Source organism: Alexandromys fortis, unplaced genomic scaffold, assembly GCF_014885135.2.
Source record: "Alexandromys fortis isolate MF-2015 unplaced genomic scaffold, M_Fortis_MF-2015_v1.1 scaffold_87, whole genome shotgun sequence".
Lineage (NCBI taxonomy): Eukaryota > Metazoa > Chordata > Mammalia > Rodentia > Cricetidae > Alexandromys > Alexandromys fortis.
This window is the reverse complement of record NW_026067971.1, coordinates 6,897,190-6,916,886: the sequence shown is the minus strand read 5'-3', so window position 1 is coordinate 6,916,886 and position 19,697 is coordinate 6,897,190. Positions and strand designations below refer to the sequence as shown.

Below are 19,697 nucleotides of genomic sequence, written 5' to 3'. Positions count from 1 at the left end.
CGTCTCCTCAGGTGGGTGTGCTGGCCGGCCCACACCTCTAATCCTTGAACTTGGGAACTGGAAGGCAGAAGCCAGGGAATGGAGAGTTCAAGCTCTGCTTAAGGAGTTGGAGGCTGGCCTAAGTCACAGGAGACCTACTCAAGGGGCGGGGCTACTATTCAATTCTGTGATTAAAAGCCTGAGATCCCTGCACTTTGGGAGGAAGTCTAGCTGGGGTGACTGGCTTGTGCAAGGTTCCCTGGATATCCAGAAGCAGTTAAGACTGGAAACTTGTCTTTGAAGCCGTCACTTCACAGTCACCCCATCTGCCATAACACCTGTAAGAGTTTTCCGTGAAGTGGCTGGTGACATAATTCAGTGGGTAAAGGCGCTTGCCGCCAAGCCTGAAGAGCGACCTCAGCTGGGTTCCTAGGCCCCGCGTGATGGGATGGGAGGCAGTTGTGTTCTGAGCACACACACACACAAACACACACACACACACACTTAGTTTATTATTTGTTTATAGACAGGGTCTTCTAAGGGACAGGTTTTGAACTGACCCTCCTGCCTCCATGCTTGGGTTTTATGTGGTGCTGGGGTCAAACCCAGGGCTCTGTGTGTGTTTATACACTTTACTATCGGAGCTACAGCTCCAACGGGCGATTCACTTTGAATTGGAAAGCGAAGTGTAAATAGGAGTATCAAATTTGTGTTGGTGATTGCACTGACCACACTTAAGTCTTACAGGTGCAGTTCACGGGCACAAGCGAGCAAGCCCTTGCGCGCTCACTTATCCTTTACATCCGGAAAGCTATGGGGAAACTGCAGCGACAGAGGGGAAGACACTCTGCAAAGACGCTCTGCGCCATCCTGTAGAGAGGAGAAGGCAAGACCCTGTCTACGCTACTGGAACATATTTTTTGATAACCAGAATTGGAAAATAAAACCAACTGGGGCAGAATGAATGTGTGCGGAGGGGCTGCGATGGGAAGCGGGCTTATCTGAGATTATATATATATATATATAAAACCACAACCAAATAAAGCCCATGTCTTCTCCAGAGAGCCCTGGTAGTTTGAAGGATTCAGGGAGTGGCAGCCAGTACCGGTTCCCCACTCTCTCCCAAGTTAGGGATGCCCACCCGCCACCTCATCCCGGGCTGCTCCCTGACTTCCTTTCCCTTCTTTCGGCTTCAGACTTCTCTGCCCGAAGGGACGCGCAGGCTAGAGCAGGCTCTCTGGGCTCATCCATCAGCAGGAGAGGAGGGGCAGAAGGAGGAGTTTCTAGGCGGCCGAGCCCCCGCGGCCCGCGGCGCCCTTCCCCCTACGCGCTGATTGCTGTGGCTGCGCGCCCGACCCCGCCCGCGCGTGTGCGCGGCCGAGCGAGGGCGCCGCACGGGCCTGATGGGGGTGATCCAGGGTTTCGGGGACGCTGAGCGCCACTTTCCTCCTCCCTGGCAGTGAGAGAGGGACGAGGGGGAAGCGGGCTGCTGTCCTGCCAGACCACTTTCGCTGCGCTATCCCGCGAGCTCCCGGCAGGAGGTGAAAGTCCCCGGCGGGGTCCGGATGGCGCAGTTGAGCTGCGCCTGCTGAACTCGCGGCCGCCTGCGCACGCAGGGCGCGGGGACTCGTCTTGGCTGCTCCCCCACTTCGCGGCGGACAATCGGTTCCCGGACACGCCGCCTACGAGGTACGTGCGGACTCTGCGCCTGGTCCCCTGCTGTGCAGGCTGTGTGCTGTTGCTTCTAGGGTTTGCTCCGGCCACCCGGGACCCCGAGCTCGGGACCTGGCTTTGATCCGGCCGGGTTGACGCTGAGCGGAACAGGGATCCGCGGCTGTCCCGAGTGGGCAGCGCCGGGGAGGAGCGCCCCACCGCCGCCTTCGCTATTCCTCTCCGCGGTTTCCTAGTCCAGTGCGGGGCATACAGGCCACTGCCCTCCCGGCGCGTGACAGCGTGGGTGGGCACTCGACCGTGATGGATAGCAGAGGCCGCGGTCGCAGGACACGCGCGCCCAAGCCAGCCCCGGGTCCCTGCCGGCCGCGCCCTGACGCGGGGAGGACGCCCGGGTTAACCCAGCCTCGCTCCCGTTGATATTAGAGGCTCTCTCGGTGTGTGAACTTGGTTGGGACAAACTCGGGACTCTTGGATGTTGCTAGAAGAATCGGCTTGCAGAGTTGCGCTTATTAGGGCATTTGTTCCACTTTACGGCACCCGGACAGAAGTGCAGACAGCCTGCGTGCCAAGCCTGCACTACCTCGGCAGAGTAGAACCTGGCGGCTTAGATGTGGGTGCCAACAGTCGCCCCACTCGCTAGCTGAGGGCAGGGGGGACCGGGTCCTGCAGGGTGGCTTTGAGGCTGCAGGAGTGCACAGATGTTCAGGACGAGGACCGCGCAGAGCGGTGCGTGCACAGGTGTTAGCGCCGTGTGCTGCGCCCTGCGGTGAGGGATCCAGCGAGTGACAGATGGAGATGGGGAATCAGGCGTTTTAAAGTTTCTTCTTCCTTCGCAGAACTGAAAGGCTTGATAGAAGTTTACAACATACAAAACCCAAACCAAAACAAAAAACACACCGCATCGTGATCCTTTAATATCCTTGGAATGGTCGTTTAGACCGTAGTTGGCTACTTCAGGGAGAACTCAGCTGGTTCTTTTGGGGGTAATAAAACGGGAGTGTATGGGTTCACTACCGTGTGCTCCATAATGTCTCCAAGGCAGCAGTCGGGCTTAAGTCCCACACCAACTCTGGTTAAAATCTTGTGATTTTAGTAGACCCATTTTACAGTTTGCGTGCCAGACTGTAGCCGATAGAGGCCAAGTCACTTGCCCAAGGTGATATAACAGCTTTCTGTTAGTTTTAATCCAAGAGCTGCCCTGGTCCTGGCGGGAAGCAGCAAGCAGCAGTAAGTCCTTGGCCCTCTGTCTTGCTTAGCTTCCTGTTTGAGTTGAATACATCTTTTGAAACACTAATTATCTGTGATTAATTTAGGTGATCATACATGACCTTTGCAGGGGCCAAAGCCCAGCTCCCCTGAGCCTGGCTCCAGATAATTATAAATAGAACCCCGACTCGTGTTAATCCTTAGTCCTCATTGCTTTTATTAATCTACCAGACGTTGTTGATCAAGGCCACTAGGCTTCCTTAGGAAGCAGCTTGAGGTTGGCGCAGGAGGCAGGGAAATAATTCTTACCCCCTGAAGGGCCATTAAGGAGGAGTTGATTTCATGCAATCGTGTCGACTAGAGGATGTTGCTCTTGTTTCTTGATGTCCCCCGCTTTTGGCTTGAATTCTGCATTGTTTAGCATTTCAAGGCTTCAGCATATTTTTTACTCTTGGCATTGCTGTTAACTTTAAAGTTTCTATTGTGATGGAATATGACCACCCCACATTAGCTTTGCTTAGCTATTGGGTAAGAGATATACATTAAAAAAAGATAAAGTCATCAACAGTGTTTTGAACCCCAGCACTTCAAAGGCCAACCCCCTGGGAAATTCATTGTTCTTTTTAACATTGGCCAGTAGGGGGAGCATAGCGTACTTACTGATGTCCTGCGGGCACCTAAACTTGCTTTACTGTATGTACTATATATTTCAGAAATGGAAAATGTTGTAGCTTTATCTAGCAAAATAACTAAGCTGCTTTCTGTGGAGGGATGGGTTTAATTTAAACTGGTTAAAAGCAGGATGACCTTGAGGTCTGGGCCTGAATGTTAAATGTGTTTACAGTGGCTTGTAGGGTCTCTCTCTCTTTTTTTCTTCTAGTTTGCTTTCCTTGAGATGTGTGCCTGTAAAATTTTGTGTTGTTTGAATAATATTTCAGGTTGTTTAGGAGAACTGGCAACCCAAAGAGATCCATTTGTGAATCCTTTCGTAGTGACCCCTATTTGTCTCATGTATAAAACTGCGTAGATGAACTCCGTGGGGAGGCTGATGAATTCAGTACCGTTTTCATTATCTTTCAATATCACCTTCCAAATTCGAGATAGTAAGAGTGAGCTCGTTATCCCATGTTCCTTTTACATAGCTGTGCATCCTCTAGATATGTTTGTTTCAGTACACGTTGGGTTCCCTGAGCAAAAGTGCTTGGGGTAAAAGGGCTCTCTCTGGATTTCATATCTGCATATACATATTGATCTCTTGGGAGAGGTGACCCAAATCCAAACATAATTTGGGTGTCCTATAGACCATAAAGGTAGTTCCATACAATGTTTTTAGTGTAGTTCCATTATTACTCTGGCTAGTTACACAAGATCAGTGTAAATTTTCCACTTTGTGGGGGTCATGTTTCTCCTGAGAAAATTTTGGATTTTGGAACATTTTGGATGTTGAATTTTTGCATCAGGGTCCTTTACCTGTGTGTCAGTACTGAAAAATCTTATCCTGTGTAAGTACAGGTGTCTGTGGTGTGTTTAGGCGATTATGCCTGTAAATATGCTTATAAGATATTTAAGAATCAACATGCTTGTATTTTTTATTAAGTGAAAGTTTTCCGTCTTTGTAGTTCCATTAGTAGGTCTTGTTTCTTGTATATCTTATATTAAAGCTTTAACTTTATATTAGCTGTTAGGGTCAAATGGGACCTATTTTAAATCACTTTAGAATTTAGCCACTTTTCTAGCTCGCAGCGCGCATTTGACACTGCAGACTCGCGGTTTTCCAGGGTCTCTGTTAGTCTTCCATTCTTTGATCTTCTTTACTCATCTCACAAATGTTTATCAGCCACCCCCCCCCCCCAGTCAGTCCCTGTTTCCGGGCTTTGCAGCTCGGGAAATTAGAATAACGTCTTCTGATAGCCGGGGTCACAATGGTCTGAGGATGCCAAGGCTTTCTCACAGGAGAACATTCACGTGGCAAAACTGTTGTCTCCTTCTTTTTTAATACTCAGAGGAATTAATCTTTTCCTTTTGCATACAAACTTAATTTATAAAAATCTGCCTGCCAGCCAGGCTGTAGTAATGCACGCCTTTAATCCCAGCATTTGGGAGACAGAGGCAGGCAGAGTTTGAGGCCAGACTGGTCTACAGAGTGAGTTCCAGGACAGCCAGGGCTGTCGAGAAACCCTGTCTCGAAAAAACCAAATCAGTCAGTCAATCAATCAATCAATCAATCTGCCTGCCTAAAAGCCCAGGGAAGTCCTGTGGGGTCACTTCTGGCTTCTTTTAGTTCTCAAGTGGTCTTAAAATTCTACGAGTCTGTGAAAGGTGTTTTACACCTAAGGACAGACAGGTAGACTTCAGAGCGGGCAGGTGAGTGGTAATATTACCACAGCACACACACCACCCCGTGTTTTTGTTGTTTTGAATTAACAATTCAAAACAATTCCTTTTTGGGGTGTGTGCATGTACACACGTGCACGCACACACATTTGCCCTATGCATGTATGTGAATCTTGTGCATGCCTGGTTGTCGGAGGAGGGTGATGTATCCCCTGGAACTGGAGTTGCAGACGTTGGTGAGCCACCCTGTGTCCTTTGAGTGCAGGCTGTGCCTGTTGCTATGCGCCCATTGTTCCAGCACCTCTGTAAATCATTTTAATGTGGATTTTCTATAGTCTCAGTGCTACTGGATGGAAAATGATGATGGCTACATTTACTGGTTAGTGGAGGGCAGCCTTTCCACCGCAGGCAGTTTTTAATAAGAATTTTAATAGCTATTTCAGTCAGTTCCTTATTTTCCTATACTTTCAAACATTGATTTTTTTTTCTCATATTCAAAAACCTTAACTGTTTTTTGAAGTTTACATGTCTAGTTAGGTTCATGTTCTTAGAGGTCTTTAACTCAAAAGTAATTTTTCACTTCCTCAGGAGTGTGGACAGTTGGGAATATGAGAACCAGCCTAGGTTATGTGGAAACATTTATTGTTACTATTGTGATTGTTATGTTGAGGAGCTGGGGTTTGCAGCCTTATGCATTTGAGACCTCATCCCCAAATAAGGAACACCAGCGTAGTGATATTTTGTTTGTGATTTAACAAATAAAACTTGCCTGAATATCAGAGTGTAGAGCTAAGCCAGTAGAAGCTGGGCAGTGGTGGTGCATGACTTTAATTCCAGCACTAGGGAGGTGGAGACAGGGGTGACATGGCTGGACAGAGAGAGGACTAGAAGGCGGGAGGAGTCTGAGGATGTGGTCTGAGGAGGAGACAGTCTGAGGACAGGATCTCCCATTTGGTCGATCACTGGTAGAGGTAAGAACTCCCTGGACGGCTCTGCTTCTCTGATCATCCAGCATTGACTCCTATATCTGACTCCGGGTTTTTAGTATTAAGACCGACTAGAATTTGAGCAACATATCAATGAGTGACATTCAATGAGGTGTCTGTGTCAGTGGAAGCAAGCGCAGCGATGGCAGGAAGTTCTGGTTTCCCTATCTTCCGACCTCACGTGTGAAATAACACCGCTTCTTTGTAGCATTTTCTCAAAACAAACTGTTGTTAACCTGTTCAGTTTCTAGTCCGGATGACATAAACCAACCACCTAGAGAAACTGTACAAAAAGAATCTGGGTCCATGTCCTGGGCCCTGTCTATCTCTAGATGTCTTGTCTTTATAGTGCTGAAATCGCAGTTTACTTATTAAGTGACTTACTTGGACTCAGCATGGATCTCCAAGCATGCTCCCACTCCACCTTAGGGACCAGTTATTTAGATCTCCAGCTCTCTCAAGAGTGTAATATTTTGGTTTTGATACAGTATTCATATAAATTCTGCCTGAGGCTACTCTTGTTTGGACCTCATTCTGCCTTTTTTCCCCTTCATTTTTTCAGAACAGAGATGGAGGCTGATACAGGTTAACAACTAGTTATGAGGCATGGAGTCTGTATTTAAGAAGATCCAGCAGTAGAGGCCTGGAACTATGCCTTTAGGCTATCCGAGTGCATCTACTGATGAGAATTATCATATGGTGTTTGCCCGTGCACACGTGTATGTGTGCGTGTGTGGTGTGTATGTGTGTGCACATGTGTATGCTGTTAGCCCAGCGTGTGGTGTATGCTTATAACCGTAGTTCTTGTGAGGTAGAGGCAGAAGAATCAGGAGTTCAAGATCAACTTAACATCCACAATGAGTTTGAGGCCAGCTGGCTACATAGACCCTGTCTTAAAAAACAAAAACAAAACCCAAATAAACAAACAAGCAAACAAACACCCCCCCTCCCAAAATCAAAACCGTCTCCCAAATCTGGGCAAAGGATCCTCGAGAGACAGGTGACGGTGGGCAAGTTTCATTTTGATATCAGGTTTGATGTCACCAGACTAATCATTAGATTAAGTCAGAAATACTGGATCCCTCTTCAAGGCTTTAAGAAAAGATAATACAGAAATGTGTATTTCCTTGGGCGAGGAGGGCCTGCAAAGCTGGGTACTGCTCACACCGAGAACGACAAATAGTTCATTTCTCTGGCATATGTCGAAGGTCGGGTTTTTGTATAAAATTACAGAAGGACCGCTTGTGAAAACACATTTCCCTTGATTAATTCCTGGAGAAAACAACAACAAAACCCTCTCTAGAAAACAACCTGGGAATGGAGCCTTGGACCTTTCCTGTCGATCAGAGTGCCCTGGGAGCCGAGGTGCTTGCTGCATTGATGGCCCATGTGGAGGGTCTGGCAGAATGTTGGATTTCTTTTTATTTTTTTCTTCTTTAGCTTTTTTTTTTTTTGTGGAAACTTGATGAATACTTAATTCCATTTTGTGTGTGACGAGTCCCTCTGGCTTCTGTCATCCTGTTAACATCTTTAGCAATTTATGTGTTCTGACAGTATGATGTTGGCCCTTGGATACAACACCATGCTGGTGACTGTTTGCGAATTTCACTTCATAATCGTCTAACTGCGCAGTAATCGCCGGAGCAGAATATGACTTTTTCCCCCTTTCACATTGGGAAGGTTATTTGAGGCGAGACACTTTGACACAAAGCCTAAATAAATATCATTGTGCAATCCTCACTCTGTTATGGGGAGTTATCTCTTTTGTGGCTTTTATTCTTTTAAAACAAAACACTCAAACACAGAGACTTCTTAGTATCCAGAAAGGGTATGGGCCTCTTTCTCCTGCGTGGCTTTGTACAGTGGGCTGACAAACTCGGTTTGACTGGGAGGGAAAACACCGTTGAGTCATAACGTGGGCTGAGCATCAGCGCAGTACAGGTCTTCCCTGTGTGGGGAGAAGTCTCTCATCTTCTGAATGTGCTACTTGACTCTTGTGTCTACCTCCTCTGCCACGGCCTCTTCGGCCAGACGTCCCTCTTCATTTTTCTTCCTTCCTTCCTTCTTTTCTTTCTTCGTTTTAGTTTTATGACTTTAGAGAGAGGGTTATGGTCATATATCCGTAACATGCCTTTTGAACCGTGAATCCTGCATGAGTAACAGCCCATTTTGGGATGAGAGGGCTGCATCCCTGTCTACTCATGGTTAACTGCAGTTGCAGCCTGGTCCATTGGGTTCCTGATGTTTTCCACAGCAGCCCAGGAAGGAGGGACCTATGTGCTCTATTCCGCACTGATGGCTTTTCAGTTTGTGGCATCTGTGTCTCCTTTGCTAGAGTGTCTGTTCAGTTTTATTTTGATGCAGTGTGTGGGCTTAAAGAAAGAGATCTCCTTTAGAAGGAGTTCTGCTAAGTTCTTGAAAACGCCTCCAGAAAATGTCTCAGATAGATAACCTTGCTGAATAGGGTTTGAAAGGGGGCTCATTAAACTCAGAGCAGGAGCTGGAAGGCTTGCTAAGGTTGTGAGGCTACAGCTGGCAACTCTTAGGAACCCAGAGATGACACTGTTCTCCAAAAGCATCTGGCTCAAGTTATGCGTCTCTCTCTCTCTTTCTCTCTCTTGCACACACATTCACGCACGCACGCATGCACAGATACCCAAAATTAAGCCAATAAAAATGATCATTTGGGTGTGGGGTTGCCATTTACAGTGGAAAAGACAAAGGAACGTCGCCATATGCCTTCAGTAATCTGCTGGGGTTTCTGCTCCCTTTCAGATGCCCCTCAAGTGCTCTGTACCAGAAATTAGAAACAAGTTTAGGATCGATGTTTGGTTCCCGTGTTTCTCAGAGAACAGAAGAGCAAGCAGCTAGGCAGCTTTTCGGAGGTTCTAAGGTGTCAGGGGTTCTGGGACCCAGCTGGTGTTTTCCTGTCCTCACAGCGCCAGGGTAGTTAGTGTGCAAGGTTCCACAGTGTTCCCCACACTTTCCACATTCTTTCCTGTAGTTGGATGATACCCACGAACACATCGTCCTTCACACCGGGCAGACACAGCTAGCTTTGCCTTTCTTTCTGAACACGGGGGCTCACACCTCTCAGGCTGGCCTCAAACTCAAGTGTAGCAGAGGATGATCTAAACTTCTGGTCTCCCCGGTGTTGGGATTACAGGCATGCATCACCGGGCCTGGTTAATGTGGTGCTGGGACTTGAACCCAGGACTTTGTTTGTGTTAGGCAAGCACTCTGTCAACTGAACTACAACACAAGCCCAGCTGCTAGCCGTGTTGGAGTGCTTGCTGCTGGTTGTGGGATCAGTGGGCTCAGGAGACCCAGGTGGCCATGAACCTCTTTTCTGCTCCAGTAGCTCACACCCAGCGTGTTGCTCATCGGAACACCGTCCCAGCCTGCTGCTTGCTTCTGCTCTTCTCTTCCCTCCATGTTCCCTTCTGTGGTTTTCTCAGAGCTAGCTCTCCTGTCTTCTCTGTTGAGCTCCTAACCTCTCTTCAGGCTTCCCTTTCAGTACTGAGCCCCTGTGTGTAGCTTTAGCGTTAACCCATTTTCTGTCGCTACAACCGAATTTCTAAGACCGAATGATTTATATAGAATGGAGGTTTGCTCAGTTCATGCTTCTGGCTGGGAGACCGCGGTGATAAGGCGCTGTTGCTGTTGGGCTCCACAGCATCTCCAGGCAGCGGGTGGGGAAACAGAGTGTCCCAGCTCAGGTGTCTCTCTGTGGAAAGCTGTAGTCAGGGTCAGGGCCCTCGCTTGACGACCTCACTTTATTGCCATCTTTTCATCCCTCATTATGGGGATTAAATTTCAGCGTAAGTTTTGGTGGGGACATCAGAACCGTTAGCTCTTTCCTTGTCCCTTCTTTCTTCTTCTCAGCCTATATTTAAGTGTTCATATTTCCATGTTCAATGGCCATATCTATTCTACAAACGTCTAGCTCTCTCGTTTAGACTTGGCCACAGGTAGTCTCCTGTGGTTCAAACAGGTCTTCCCATTAAATTAAACCCTCCTTCTAGTGTACTGTGCTATTCTGTGAACAACAGTTTTCTCTTTTTCACTTTTAATGTCAGCAGTGGCACCAGAAACCAAGCTAGCGTCTCGGTCTTGCTTCTTTTCCCCCCATCCATGGATATGGTCTTAACTCAGCAAATCTCCGCAGATAACACTCTCTCCTCCACCCCCAGGACTTCCCAGACCCTGGGCGATTCCCATCATCACCGAGCTGATTTTCATGGCGTCTACATCTGTCACCGCCATCTTCTCAGGCCCATCTGTGCCTCTCGCTCTGTGTGGCCCCTGTGACTCTGTTCTCCGTAGCGTGGACTGCGTGGTTAGTAACTTTCAGCCACTTCTCTGCCTCCTCCCTCTGCTTCTCGTGAACCTCATGGTGTTTCCCTAGTGTGCCACGCGTGCCCACACCCAGGTCCTTCTGTCACCACCTGTCTAGCGTTCCCAGCTCCCCCTTCCAGGCTCTCTCTGTCCCTAGCTCTTCACATGGTTCGTCTTGGAGATGTCATCTCTCAGTAGCTCATGAGAAACTTTCATTGCTTTGGCTTTTCTTCCTGAGGACTTTCCTGGATCAACATTCACTCATCTTTTCATCACCATAGCCACGTACCTGAGATCGTCCTAATACAGGGAGAAGGTTCTTGGCTCACAGTTTGGAGGGGCTCGTTCAGAGCTGGCCCTGCTGTCTGTAGTGAGGTGGCACACAAGGCGGGAAGTGTGGCAACAACATTGCTCACCTTCTGTCTAGGCAAGAAATAAAAGGGTGGGGTCTCGCCACCTCTTCAGGTGCCCACCCTCCATAGTCTAAGGTCTCTCTCTAGGTACCTCCTTCCTGAAGGCTTTACCGCTCCTCATGGTGCTCCTATGGGGAACCAAGCCTTTAATAAATGGGGTCTTTTGGAAAACATTCTGTTCTCCCAGGTATCTGAAGCTCACTTCCTGTGGATCCTTGGTAAAAACAAAGAAACAAGTGAAAGACACACACATGCTTCCTTTCCCCTTCTCTGCTTTCATCTTCCTAGCATGTATGTCCACCTCACATGCAGCTGTGTGTCACGCTCACGCTCGGTCTCCAGGCCTCCTGGGGTCGGAATTCACATATTTTCTTCCCTGTTGCATTCCTGTGTGTGAAGCAGTGGCCGACCAGCGAGGGGCAAGTCCTTCAGAACTGCACTGTTTGTTGCAAGATTAAATTAACTAGAAGATGCAGGCCTTTGCTGATTTTTGGGTAGCTCTGGTCCAGTATACACTCCGCTATCTGTCCTGCTGGAAGATGGAGAGTCTGATTTTTCACAGCCGCATTGAAGACCACACGGGCTGGAACACTGATGGCCTTCCCTGCCGTCCAAGTGGTTTGGGGAGATTCCCATTGCACTCCACCAGGCACAGGCTGTGGTTTCCCTCTGCCTGTGGTTTGCCCTTTAACCCATCCTGCTAAAAAGATGAAAAGTAAACACAGCAGTGGAGGAAGGGGCTCGGGGAGCGGGTGGGCAGAGCCGAAGGCAGAGCATCGTCGTGGCCCTGACATCCTCCTTTGGCTCTGAGCTCATCCTGTTGGCAGTTCATGGAACCTTCCAGAGTTGCCCCGCCTGGGGCTACAATAGCTTGGAGACAGACCCTGTGTCTCTTGAGTGGGTTTTTTTTTTTTTTTTTTGGTACTATTTTCTTTGAAAAGAAATGTTCTACTTTAGGCAAGAAAGACCTAGAAGGAAATTAAATTATCATCTCATGTAGCCCAGGCTGGACTCAAACTCAAGAACCTTCTGCATGCACCTCCTGTACACTGGGGTTACACATATGTACCACGATACCCAGTTTTTACCATCTTAGGAAACTTTTTTAAAGATTCAGTTTTATTGTGTTTTATTTATGTGCCTATGCGGGGGAGGGGTCAGAAAGCAACTTTGTAGAAGCTGGTTCTCTCGAGCTCAAGTTGTCAGGCTAGGCAGTAAGCCCTCCTCCCACCTGCCCCCGCCTTTAATTTGAAGTGAAGTTTCAACCCTTCTTAGATTGTCACAGTGTTTCTCTATCCTCTGCTTAACTGCCACCTCACCTGGGAGGGCTTCCCTGACTTGTCTAAAACAAACTAGTGTGTCTTTAACCCTCCACAGACCTTGTCTTCTGTTAGCGTTGCTAACCTGTGCTTGTCTCCTGGAGCCAGCGTCCAACACATCGTTGTTACTTCTAAATGTTGGTTAAGTTAATGAATGAAGCAACACAAAACTGCTGGCCAGACCTGCCATGCTGACTTCAAAACAAAGTAACTTGCCCCTGTGTCAGCCCTCCTCAGCTAGGAGCTGTCCCTTGTCCCTGGCCAATGTCCACAGTGATATAGGAACCTGCACAGGCCCTTTCTTTCCTTTTCTTTTTTTCTTCTTGATTGTGAGCTATTTCTGGCACAGCTCCTGTTTATAGTGGCTAAGAGCATGGGTTGTGGATTTAGACAGACTTGGGCTCAAATTCTGGTCCAGGGCTGCTTAGCTGGTGACCTTGGGGTTGCTTAGCAACTTAAAGGAAGCATCCATCTCTGTGGGTGGTTGAGAGACTCACTGGGATGCTATGTGGGGTCAGAGAAGAAAGTCAGGCAGGGTGCGCATAGGAACAGGCTAAGGCACACACTCAGGGACAGTTGTAGCCGGAAAGCAGTCTGGGAGAAGTAGAGGACCAGTCATGGAGCCTTCTGAGTTCTCAATCTGCCTATCTGTAAGAGACTGCAGTAGGTATGATCCATCTCTAACACTGAGTTGGCTCGAAGTAGGTAACAAAAAATACATTACACCCAGGAAGGATATCAAGGATAGGATTAATTGTATGTGGTTTTTAGAATAGGAGGGTGGAATGGGTAGTTCTTAGACTTTGAAGACTAGTATAAAATGGTAGTTTTAATTTTAAAAAACAACTATTTATATATCCTTTATATATAATAAAAATAAACAAAATGAGCATGTCTGGCAGAAGTTGGACTTAAATGCTTGCGTTGCTGGGAGCATAAGGCATCTTTGTTCACCTAAGTTCTAGATAAACAGTGAGCGTAGCAACAGTGTCGTCCTCGGCGCTGTGTGTGAGGTTGGACATTTGCCGTGGATGGTTTGTGATCCTGCTGGCCTGTGCACAGCAAGGCATTTGAATCTTCCACAAGAATGCACGGGAGTTCATTTTCTGTGAGGGACTCCCGTCAGCTGTCAGTCACAATGACAACTCTATGGGAGGGATAGACGAAAAGAGTTTTTATTTAACCTATTCATATTAAGGATGAAGAAAGTTAAAGCCCAGAATGCCTTGTGAGACCCTTGGATGGCAGAACTCTTGCCTTCTGCCCTGTTGAGTGAGCATACTCAAGAGTTCTTTCTTGCAGCTGCTTCTGGTTTGCTGGTCGTTCATTACTGGAAATGTTCTAACAAATCCTGGCCTTCCATAAATTTCCTATTGTAATGTATATAATAGTGTCATTTTCTTTTTGTAGGGCTAGCGATCTGCCCCAGGGTCTTAAGCATGTTATAGGCCTGAGCCTCACCATTGAGATATTCTCTTGTGCTGGTTGGTTTGGTTTTAGTTTAACTTGATACAGACTGGGGTCACTCAGTGACTATTACTGTGAAGAAACACCATGACCAAGGCAATTCTTATAACAATATCTGGAGCATGTTGGCGCACATGGCTTTGGAGCAGTAGCTGAGGGCTGAATCCTGATCCATAGGCCAAGAGAGAGATAGAGAGAAAGTCGGGGTCTTGCATGGGCTTTTGAAACCTCAAAGCCCACCTCAAATTTTTCAAAGAAAACTCAAAGCAACACACTCCTCCAACAAGGCCACTCCTATTCCAACAAGGCCACACCTCCTAATTCTTCTAATCCTTAAATAGTGCCACACCCTGATGACTAAGAGTTCAAATATATGAACCTGGGGGGGCATTCCTATTCAAACCTCCACACCTTGGAAAAGCCACATTGGCCTGTGGGTAGGTCTGTGGCATTTTCTTGATTGACATTGATGTGGAAGGGACTAGGCCACGGAGAGTGGTGCCATCCTTGAGCAGGCCTGGACTGTAGAAGAAAGCAGGCTGAGGAAGCCACAGAGAGCAAGCCAGTAAGCAGCATTCCTTGGTGGCTCCTGCTTCAAGTTCCCGCTTTGGCTTCCTTCAGTGATGAACTGTAGCCTGAAAGTCAAATAAACCCTTCCCTCCCTAGGTTGCTGTTGGTCAATGTTTTATCTCAGCAGAAGACAAACTAGAACACCCAGCCCTGTCACCGCTTGTTCAATGGGGAAAGAGGAGAATCATAGTTGGGAATGTGCACTACACTGAACCTTGATGGAATCCCTTGCAGCTTTGTAACTAAACCCTCTTGATGACAGCTGGCTCCTCATTCTGAATAGTTTGGTTGGTTTATTGGCCCTGACAGGCAGCGTTCCACAGTCCCCTGCTTAAACTTCTGAAGATTTGAGAACCAGAAGGTAGAAGAGGAAGTATGTACAGATCCCTGTCTTGGCCATGTCCAGGCAGCAGCTCCTCTATTGGGAGCAGCTTCGCAAGCAGTTGTGAGGGGGTGTTAGAGCTTGTGTCTTTTCTTGTTGGTTTGAGAAAACGTCCCCTGTGTAGCTCTGGCTGACTTAGACATGGCTGCATAGATTAGGCTGGTCTTGAATTGTGGTAGTCTTCCCTACCATAGAAGGCAAACTAGAACCTCTTGAATGCTAGGATTTAACCCACCATGCCTGCTTGGCTCAAGACTCTTTTATTACTTTATTTATTTAGTGTGTGTGTGTGTGTGTGTGTGTGTGTGTGTGTGTGTGTGTGTGTTGGCCTTGAACTCACAGAGATCCACTGCCTCTGCCTCCCAAGTGCTGAGATTAAAGGCCTGTGTCACTATGCCCAGCTGTGTTCTTTTGCTGATAGAATTTTTGAATTCTAGGAAATAAAGTCTTATCTCAAAATTAATAACTCTCCATAAATTAGTATCTATGCTTTTCACTGGCAGTTTGCCCATGAATTAGTATCTATGTTGCTTTTCACTGGCAGTTTGCCTATTGAAGTCTTGTGCATATTTTAACCACTAACAACAACTGTCTCAAGTGTGGGTGAGAAATCAGTCTGTGAGTCTGAATTAAACACAGTCTTCTTTAGCCTTGGGACATCTCTCCCCATTTGCTTTCCTCTGGGTAGTGTGTTTCCTTCCCTCCTGAGAAGACCAGAGACATCATCTAAACAGTCTTCCTGTAGTAGCTCCTTCTCCAGGTGGCCATGTGGGCATTCCAGACAGTGTTGTGTGTGTCCAGGACATTGACACAGGCCCCAAGTTTGTTAGTGATGAGGTAATAGTGTGGCTGGATCAGGGGCTGGCATTGAAGTGGGATTTGATAGCTGGATTGTTGGCTGTGTCAGGAACCCATCTCTCAAGCAGCAGCTCATCTTCTATACCATTCTGGGTTTTCCCTGTCTGAGGTCACGGATGACTCTTCTTATTGGACATCGTCCTCATTCTCTCACCAGGTGAGGCTCCGTGGGGTGACAAGCCATGCCTGTGGCTTTGACTCCGTGCCAGCCCTGTTGTGGAATGTGCTAAGTTTCACCATTAAACACAACATTGAGAGAGAGAAAAGAGAAACCCTTCACAGACAAGTGCACGCCCACAGGCCATCACGGTGTGGACAAGCCTCCATAAAGACTCTCTTCCCACGTGATCTCAGGCTGTGGCAGGTTGACAGTTAAAACTAACCAGCACAAAAGGGAACAGTACAGCCTGAACACAGGCTGCAGGGTCCATAGGAGGAGAGGAAGGGCCCTGAGATGTTCTATGGAGAACTGACTGCAGGGATTACCAGAGGGCATGAGATCAGCTGACATTCTCAGAGCAGGTCAGACACAAAAGGATGGAAGGCAAACTCGGAATGGAACCTCTGGGCTTCCCTTGCACTCACACAGGACATCCTCAGAGCCCCTGTCCTCTTAGCACTTAAGAAGTAGAAGCAGAAGGACTGTTAGGAGTTGAAGATCATCCTTGACTTTTCCAGACGTTCTAAGCCAACGGGAATTCTATGGGGACCCCCACCCCACCCTGGTCCACTCTCTCTGGGCTAAGAACATCAATGTACCTGGCCATAGCACTTTTGGTTTTCTTGGGCCTGGACCCTATTACATCCTTAAAAACCCAGGTATGCCTGATTAGACCCTTGGTGGAGAAAGGAGCAGTGTTTGGTGCTCACAGTTTTCCAGTTGTTGGCAATCAACATGAACTGATGAGGCTCCCTCTTTCTCCCTCCACGTGGCTCACCCACCGCCTTGTGGGCCCCTGGCTCCTGGTCCCTAGTCACCTGAACTCCCACCCCTCACAGCCCCTGCTCAGCCCAGAACAGAGAGGGTTTTCATAATTGGTGAATTGAGGTGGGAAGAGTCACCCTGAATTTGGGCAGCATGGTTCCATGCCCCTGAGCCATGTAAGCAAACGTTCATTTAGTCTGCTCAGCTCTTGGCGGATGTGACGTGACTGGCTGTCTCCAAGCATGTGACCCTTTGACTGTCAGGGCCTGCAACTTGGATCCGTGAGCTGAAATCCAAGTATTTTATCATAATAACAAAAGTGAAATAAGGGTACTCACTCAGTGTCTTTCTGTGCCCAATAATTTAAGATATGTGTCTCCTAAGAGTCCTTCCTTTATAATTCTTTCCATACTGTGTAATTCCATGTTTGTGACTATATGCCTGTTTGCCATACTGTAAATCCGTAAGTGTAAAAAGCATACCTCTCGATTGATTGGCCACTATACTTCTATTATCTGGTGCAGGGCAAAGAGTAATGACGGTCTGTGGACAGAAGAAACGGTGCTGAGAAATTAAATGTCTTATCCCCAAAAGCAAATGACGTTGCTTTTATTTGGCCCAAACAAAACCCCACCCAGAGGCTTGGGCCCTTTTTACACCGCCACACCCTTGGCATCAGACCGGTTTGCCTGGCACACAGTGGCTGTAAATATTTGCTGGGTATCAATGGCGCTTAGATATGGTTTCAGAGATTTCTCATCCAGATCCATTCCCCCACCCTCCCTCTCTGGGTACCTGCGTGATGCAGCTTCTCTCTGTGTGGATGGGAGTTTGGCCACTGCGAGGCCACGCTCATCTGTGTACCAGTCCAAAGTGCATCCAGGTCTCTGCCACTTCCCCGGCTGCCACACGACAGGCTGACGCTGCTGTCACTGAATGGTGTATTGAATGGTGGACAAGACAGTTCTGTCTGCTTTATTTAACATTGTCAAACACAACTTGTATTGATCAAAAAGCCCCCCTAATTGGCAAAGTAGAAACGTTTTAAAATGCGTGTGCATATGTGTGCACATGACCACGGTCATGCATGTGCTGTGAACTCAAGTGGAAGATTAGAAGACAGTTTTTGATTCTCGTCTTTGTAGGTTCCAGGGATTGAACTCGGGCTGTTGGGTTTGTACAGCAAGCACTTTGACCTGTTGAGTCGTTTTTGCCAGATCCCTTCATTTCTAAGCCGTCAGAAACACAAGTAACTCACTACTTGAGCTCAGGCAATGCCATTCCCCCTGGCAGCAGAAGACCTTGGCCTTTCTGATCCTTCTGCCTCTGGAGTGTTGTGATTTCAGGCATGCACCACCCGGCCTGCTCTTTGTGTTATTGTGGTTGGAGAGTAGCACTGTCTGTGTAGCGGGCAAGCATCCTGATGGAGTGTGTACTGTCTGTGTAGGGGGTGAGCATTCTGATGGAGTGTGTACTGTCTGTGTAGCAGGCGAACATTCTCCCAACTGAGTAACTTCCTAATCCTACTCATGAGAGTTTTAATTCTGTTTGCTAAATCAGTCTCCTTATGATCTTCAAATCTGGGTCACTGCATGATTCAGCCAGTGAAAGTGCTGCTGACAACCAGAGTTCAGTCCCTGAGACCCTGGTGGAGGAAGAGCGTTGGCCTCTGAAAGGTGTCTGCTGCATGTGTGAGTGCTCTCTATGTGTGAACCTGTGTACACACACACCACCCTCACACACACACACACATCACACACAGACAAACTCACACACCAAACACACACACGCAGATACACATTAACACACACACACTACCACACGCTCACACAGACACACACATAGACACACACACTCACACATCACACACACAAGACACAGATACACACTAACACACACACCACCACACGCTCACATAGACACACACATAGGCACACACACTTATCATACACATACAAACTCACACCAAACACACACGCGCACACAGACACAATCTTTAGCCCAGAGCAGTATTTCTAAGCTGCTCCTTTCAAACCAGGGTTTCAGACCAAGGTGTTGTCAAGGATTCGGTTGAGTAGGCTTTCCCCAGCTAATCCCTCTATTTACCACGTGCTTTGCTGGATCCCAGGAATGTGCAGCAGCCAGCTCAGATTAATGGCCTCAGAAGTAAACACAGCACGATCTGAAATCAACAGACTTAGCGGCACATTCTTCTTTATTTTTAATCTGTGACTCTCGCTCTCCATGTTCTTCTGTTAATTTGTGGTGCTTGCTGCTCTCAGTCCCTCTGCTTTGAAGCTGTAAATGGTGAGCAAGTAGAGAGACCACTCTACAGTGGTGAGCGAACGGAGAGACCACTCTACAGTAGCCTACAAATTGTTCCAGGACCTCCGTGGGCCTTTTCATGTATATCCTTATCTCTCATGAGCCCAAGGAGGGTCAGCAGCCCCTGGTCTTTTCCAAATGAATATGAAAGACCCTCACTGAAAAGGGAAGCTTGTGTTTTCTGATTTTATTTGAAATCTATACCTTTCAGAGGCCTGGCTTCCCCCTAATTCTGCCGAGGGACTGAATCTCTGAGTGTTGGCTGGAGATCAGCCAGGTAGGGCTCATGTGGTTCCCTTTTTAGTCTCCCGTGTCCTAGACCTCTGTCACCACCCTGGGGAGATTAGACCAAAGCTCTCTGCAGTTTGCTTTCTTCTTGGACGAGTTCTGTTAAAGAGGGACTTTAGCTCAAAGAAGGCCCCCTCTTTGTTTGCCACAGCTGTGTGGAGTTCCAACTTGTCTTGGACTTCCTCAGTGCTGTCTTGAGATCCGGCGTGAACTTGCTGTGGTTTGCTTTGGGCATCAATCTGTTTAGCTTGGCTCAGTTGTATAATAATTATATAATTGCCCAATATTCTTGTCAGCAATTTGCAGTCCATATTTTTAATAGAATCACTTGCCTTCCTTTCCATGGGTTCCCTCAGAACTGGTGGCTCCTGGATTAATGCAGCCCAGCCCCACGGGCCCCATGCAGTGGGGGCAGGGGTGAGCCCTGTGCTGCCTGTGGCCATTCGCCTGGAAAACGCCCCCTGTGAGCCATCTTCTTACAGATCCTTATGGGTTTTGCTTTATTAAAATTTCTGCTAGTATTTGTTGAAATGTTGTGTCCTTTGAGAGAGATTCTTTTCTTTATTAATTAACCCATTTAGGAAATCTAGTTTCTCAAAGAGGAAAAACTGGGACAGACTTTCCTCGTTGTTC

At 47.6% G+C, this 19,697-nt stretch overlaps 1 protein-coding gene across 1 annotated transcript in view; it reads left to right on the top strand.

Moving 5' to 3' along the window:
• The first annotated feature begins 1,305 nt into the window (after positions 1-1,305).
• Tgfbr3 (transforming growth factor beta receptor 3) overlaps positions 1,306-19,697 on the top strand; it is a 170,826-nt gene continuing 152,434 nt past the window's right edge. The window contains exon 1 of the mRNA XM_050155755.1: positions 1,306-1,668. The gene's annotated coding sequence lies outside the window, so the exon portion shown is untranslated. The remainder of the gene's footprint in view (positions 1,669-19,697) is intronic.